The 6,305-nt window shown below is 40.2% G+C and overlaps 1 protein-coding gene across 3 annotated transcripts in view; it reads right to left on the minus strand.

Moving 5' to 3' along the window:
* Positions 1-6,305, minus strand: part of RANBP17 (RAN binding protein 17) — a 330,781-nt gene that overhangs the window by 22,984 nt on the left and 301,492 nt on the right. The window lies entirely within an intron of this gene.

The following is a 6,305-nucleotide window of genomic DNA, read 5'->3' on the forward strand; positions in this document are numbered from 1 at the left end:
GTTTCTATATTTACAAAGCGGTGATCGTAATACTAGCACTTCACAGAGAAACGTGATGATTAAATCAGATTACGTGTGTATGTAAGCAGCTTGAGCTATTTCCTGCACACGGTAAGCACTTATATTTTGCCAGTAGTATTTTTTCCTAAAAATAAATACACAGGCCATGCACAGAACGCTGTGAAGAAGACCAAGATCGTGGCAGCATGTGCAAAAAACAATTCTGTCCTGAAATGTGAGTTCCTGTTTTATACTTTTGGTGTCTGACCTATGTCCGGCTTCCTTTAAGTGCTTTATAGCCACGTTGTCCTCTGGTCCAGTGGTGAATGTCCCTTCAGCATGGGGTTTTAGTTTCAATCTACTGCCATATTTTTGATAATAAAGTTGCAAATCAACCAGACTGAGTTAATGGGTCATGTGGAGGGCACCCTTTCTATTTAGGGTTCACCAGAAATGTCTCTGATAACATTAGAAAACCGGGCTAATTGTTTTTTAAGAGGCTGAGAGACATGAACGTACTTCATCTACTTAGGCGTTTCCCACTGTGAGGGTGTTGCTCAGGTTCCACAGGCCAAAATCTCATGAGTTAAATATGTGGCTACACTTTCTCCTCCTTAGTCTTAGGGAATGGAACCTTAAGTATGAAAGATGTCTTGTACAGTATGTCAAAATGTTGAGCAGAGTAGCATTTCAATCTAAACACAAAAATGAAAAAAGAGCAGATGATTTCCCTTTTGCTGTAATTCACTTTGGGATGCATGTCATGAAGAGCACTATACAAAAGCAATTTTCATTGATTGACTGACTGATTGAGGAAAAGGGTGAATGTTCTTTCAGCGTACATCCCTACTGAAGTATGATTCTTATAGCTCCTGACAGCTCTTCACAATTTGTAGTTAAATGCCAGGTTGCGGTCGGGGTGTGTGTGTGTGCGGAGGGGAGGGGGGGTGTGCACAGGAGAAGAAGAGAGATAAAATCATAATTAGAACTCTTTTTGGGTTTTTATTATAGCTGACTTGTGCCAAATAGTTACATAGATAAGGGTGAAATAAATTCAAATCTAAATGTTCTAATTGTTCCTTTCAATGTATTTAGATTTTACAGAATATAATTGTTAAAAATACCCTGTTAATGAGTTAGCTGAATGATCTAATCAGCGATGCTGACAACCACATAGCCACATAGTTCTTGTTCTACTTCTGTGGAAGGTGCTACTCTTTCTAGAACAATTAGTTTTAACTGAAATTCTGATGTAGAGAAGCACTCATCATCAGTGTCCTAGTCTTATAATTTGAAAAAGAATCAGTCACATTTCTGAACTGCCCTCTAATTCTACAAAACACGCTCCTGCATTTGGTGATCTGGGCAAATCTTTCACTCTGTGATATAACTGAACGAGTGCTGATCTTCGGCTTACGTATGCAAACACTTAACACGCCCAGAGATAACACTAAAAACATTTCACACACAAATTTAATCTTCCAAATATTGTAGCAGATCTGTGCCTAATCACTGTTACTATTGACTTGTCCTTAAACTTTTCTTTCTTTTTTCTTTTTATTTTTTTATTTGAAAGAGAGAGAGTGCGTATATGCACACTGGGGAGAGGCAGAAGGAGAGAGAAAGAATCCCATGCAGGCTCCATGCTTAGAGCAGAGCCCAACGTGGGTGGGGCTCAATCCCTCCAACCTGGGATCATGACCTGGGCCAAAATCAAGTGTTGGACGTTCAACCAACTGAACTGAACCACCCAGGTGCCCGTAGTTTATTGTGTTAATGGCATAAAAATACATGGGGAGTTTTTTCCTTAATAATGTGAACTGGGGTTCCCTCAGTTGTTAAGTCCAAGGAATGCTGGTAGGACAGTAATCTTATTTGAAATAGATTCACTTAATTACAGTGGATCCTCAAGTGGACTAAATTTAATGCTAGCAAATTTAGATTTGTTTACAGATTATGGACAATAGCTTATTTGGAGAATATTTTTAAAAACATTGAGAGGGTGCCTGGGTGACTCAGTTAAGTGTCAGGCTTTTTATTTCAGCTCAAGTCATGATCTCATGATGGTGAGATCGAGCCCTGCATCGGGGCTCTGCTCTCAGTGTGGAGCCTGCCTAAGATTCTCTCTCTCCCTCTCTCTCTGCTCCTCTCTCACTCTCTCTCACTCTAAGATAAAAAATTAAAATTTTTTGGGGCGCCTGGGTGGCTCAGTCAGTTAAACGTCCAACTTTGGCTCAGGTCATGATCTCACGATTCGTGGGTTTGACCCCTGTGTTGGGTTCTGTGCTGACGTGCAGAGCCTGGAGCCTGCTTCTGATTCTGTGTCTACCTCTCTCTCTCTCTCTGCCCCTCCCCCACTCAAGGTCTGTCTTTGTCTCTCTCTCAAAAATTAATAAAACATTAAAAAAATTTTTTTCAAATAATAGATACTAAAACTATCAGCTCCTGAACCATGTACCATCTCACAAGAGGCATAACAACTTCCCTATTCCTCAGATTCCATATGTAAAATGAGAACTCTTTTAAAATAATCTTCAAATTCTAACTTTCTGTGAATCAGTTAACAATCATAGAAAAATTCTTCATATGAAAATAGTATTCCTCTTATACACTAGAAACATCATTGGTTCATATATCCTTGTTGTTTTATAAAGAAACCAAGGCATTTAGTGATATTATAGTAATATAATAGCATATAATAGTAATATACCTGGATGGCTCAGTCGGTTAAGCATCTGACTTCCACTCTGGTCATGAGCTCGCAGTTTGTGATTTCGAGCCCTGCTTCAAGCTCTAGTGCGGACAGCTCAGAGCCTGGAGCCTGCTTCAGATTCTGTGTCTCCCTTACTCTGCCCCTTCCCCACTCATGCTCTGTGTGTCTCTCTCAGAAAATGTAAATAAACATTAAATTTTTTTTTAATTAAAAAATAAGGACACTGAGGCTCTACAGTCACATAACAGATCATGATAAGCACATTTCCAGGTGCAAGGCATTTACAATGTGCTTCCTAGGCTGGTAGGCACAAATCGAAAGGTCTCTGAGGATATTGGAAAACCATTTATGTGGGTTCCTGCTTCATTTGCTATGGAAGCTTGAGGAGATAACTTTTACAATTTGGAATGGACACTCATCATGCAGTTATGCTTCCAGCAATATACATCCAGGTTGGGGGGAAAACAGTTCAAACTGGTAAATAATTGCAGTATCATTGCATCAGTTTAGTTTAAAGAGCTGACAAGCCCTCTCTAAACTCCAAGCACAATTAGTCATTAGGGTCTAGTTTTTCAGCACTGTTAAGCAATTTGTAACCCATTCCTTTTAATAGGGTTAGGCATTACTTAACCGACACAGATGCCTTGAAAACTGAAACCTCGAGTTATAAAGCAGCCACCTTGTTCATTACCTTCAGTGATAGGCAAATCATCTATAAAAACAGCATTTAATGGGCAACCAATGAATAATCAATGGCTCACTTTTCATCTGAGTGTGAAAATGAGAATAATCTAATACAAAGTCCCTCTGGTAAGATGCTGAAATCTCGAGTTCTGCTGCTCTTCAGGGCTGATTTATAAGGTCTTGGAAAGCTGATGTAAACAGATGATCAATGGGACCCATCCTTGCTCATAATAACCCCCAACTGGCCCACTCCCTCTTTTCCAAGTCCATCCCTTCAGGCTATTAGCTCTGTCCGGCTAATTCTTCCCACTACTCCTGCCTGCTGCTTTTACTCCGGCCATCCGTTCAGTCCAGCCGACTCAGAAGTAATTTTATACGCAGCAGAGAGCGGGTAGAATTGATTTTTCACTCAGTGCTCAGTTCCCATCTGAATAATTATCAATTTTACTGCCTCATAAAGGGCAGAGTCAAAATTTCAAATCAATTCAAAAGAGCTTTTGAGACGACAGAAATTGTGCATAAGAATAGAGGTCAAAGTTGTCAGTGACCTAAGGAGGTGATGTCAGATATTACTATACCCAATAGTTGACATCAGAGGCACTCAAGATGATATAACCTAGTGCTAATGCAAATCATATTTATGCTGACTACCAGAGACCAGTCATTAATATTTAAAATGCTATCTGAAAGCCTGCATTCCAAATAAATAGAATGTATTCTGCTGTTAATAAAGATATATCACTACTTAGTCATATGCTATAAAATAAAGGATTACCAAGTATTATTAACACACAGAAATTACTTAAACCAACAAATGCATGGTAATTCTGAGTAAAGACAAACTTGATGGTGTCCTGTACAACCACATCACTTGCTCTGCACAGTCTGATGGTATTTGTCTGGAATCACAGCCTATTGATTTTGGTAAAATTTTCTGCCAACTTAAAAGTTTCTGCCAAAGTTTATGAGACAATATTGTGATCAGGCTCAGTGCTGGCAGGAGGGATTTGGTGGTGGACTTGTCATTTGCCACGGTGGGGTGGGGGGCTGGGTCTGATTCCTGGCCAATTCATGGGTATTTATTTTCTCCACTGGCGGCATGCTCTCAGTCTGTGGTTCTCAACCTTCTCCTTGCAAAACACTGGAGGGCCAGGACACCCCCAACAGTACCACAGGTTACTGCAGCTGGGGAGGTGGGGAAGGGGGTAGGAGAGGTACATTCTTGATAGAAAGTATATTTTGAGGGGCACCTCGTGTGTGTGTGTGTGTGTGTGTGTGTGTGTGTGTGTGTGTAGCTCAGTTGGTTAAGTGTCTGACTCCTGGTTTTGGCTCTGGTCATGATCGCGTGGTGGGTGATTGGAGCCCCACACTGGGCTCTGCACTGACGGTGTGGAGCCTGCTGAGGATTCTCTCTCTCCCCCTCTCTTTCTGCCCCTCCCTTGGTTGCATGTGCACGAGGACACTCTCCCTCTCAAAATAAATAAGTTAATTTAAAAAAATGTATATCTTGTAATGGCATTCCTGATGAACATGAGATCTTATCCCCACCACTAGGCCCTTGAGAATCAATGGTATAAGTGATAAGGCTTTCGACCCAGACGAACCTTGTTTCAATTCCACTTTCCAGTTGATCTCTCTGCATCTCAATTTGTTCATCTGTAAAATGGGGATGACGATATCTACATTTCAGGGTTGTTGTGGGGGTGTAAATGAGAAGAGTTCTCTGAAAGTCCTCTCCTCATGTGTCAATCCTGTCACCACTATATTAATCAAATTATCCATATAATTTGATTATTCATATAATTTGTTACCTAGTAACTAACCCATCATCTCTGTCCCACGTGACAGAAACTTTTTAAGGAAAGAAATTATGTCTTATGAATCTCAGTGGCTCTTGCATCTTGTACACAGAAAGTCCTCACTACGTGTGCTACCTTCCTCTTCTCTTTACTATATCACCAACATGTTGTAACAATTCCAGGATCATAACCAAATATTTACAGGCATACAGCACTTTGTTTAGTTACACAAAATCTTAATTACACACCTCCCCACAAGGAAAATAACAGGTTACTGAGACATCACCAAAAGTAAGTTTATATAACTTAATTTGCATATTAGTAAAAAAAATGACAGCCAGGAAGAAAACCTCTTCCATGGCCAGCCCATTCTATGTTCATCATTTCTTCACTCAGAGTGACGCTTTCCGTTGGTGGCACGTGCCTTGTTTAACAAGGCTAGTAACCTTGTTAAAGTGTTTACATTTGCAAACCACAAACTATTATGAAGATAATTTGGCAAAATGAAACAAGTGGAAGCGGTATACAGCATCATTTCCAAAGTCAGTAGAACGGGAGAACATCAGAGTGATGGTATCTCCATAGAAAAATGGCATCATTCTGTTTGAAGTATTTCTGGCATGTGTCATTTATTTTTATGCATGCTGTTACTGTGATTTGCAGAAGTGAGTTTTCAAAAAACAGTATTAAACTTGGACCTTACTCATAGTAGCCAGTCAGAAAACACATCTGAAAATAAAGAACTTGTGGCTTTATTCCTTTTACTTAAATGCTCTTGGGAATATGAACTACCTGAACTTTTCTTATCTTAAATAAGAAGGATACCAACTGTAGTATGATGAACCGAAAGTTCTCACCAAGTTGCCTGGCACAGATTAGGAGCCCAGCAAGTGGCCGTTTCCTGACATACAGAGCACTCACAGGCAAACTTTAGAAGACTTAGAGGCTCCAGGAAAGAAAGCAGAGGTTGACTGTTTCTAGTTCTGGCTTCGCTTTTTATTGCTCTCAGGCCTCTGAAAGAGCTATCCTTTTTTTGCATTCTAGCTTCGCTGGGGTAAAAGACGTAGAGAGATTTCTTGAGGGTGAGCTAGTGTGCTACCCTACCTTGC

The sequence above is a fragment of the Panthera uncia genome (assembly GCF_023721935.1).
Source record: "Panthera uncia isolate 11264 chromosome A1 unlocalized genomic scaffold, Puncia_PCG_1.0 HiC_scaffold_17, whole genome shotgun sequence".
Classification (NCBI taxonomy): domain Eukaryota; kingdom Metazoa; phylum Chordata; class Mammalia; order Carnivora; family Felidae; genus Panthera; species Panthera uncia.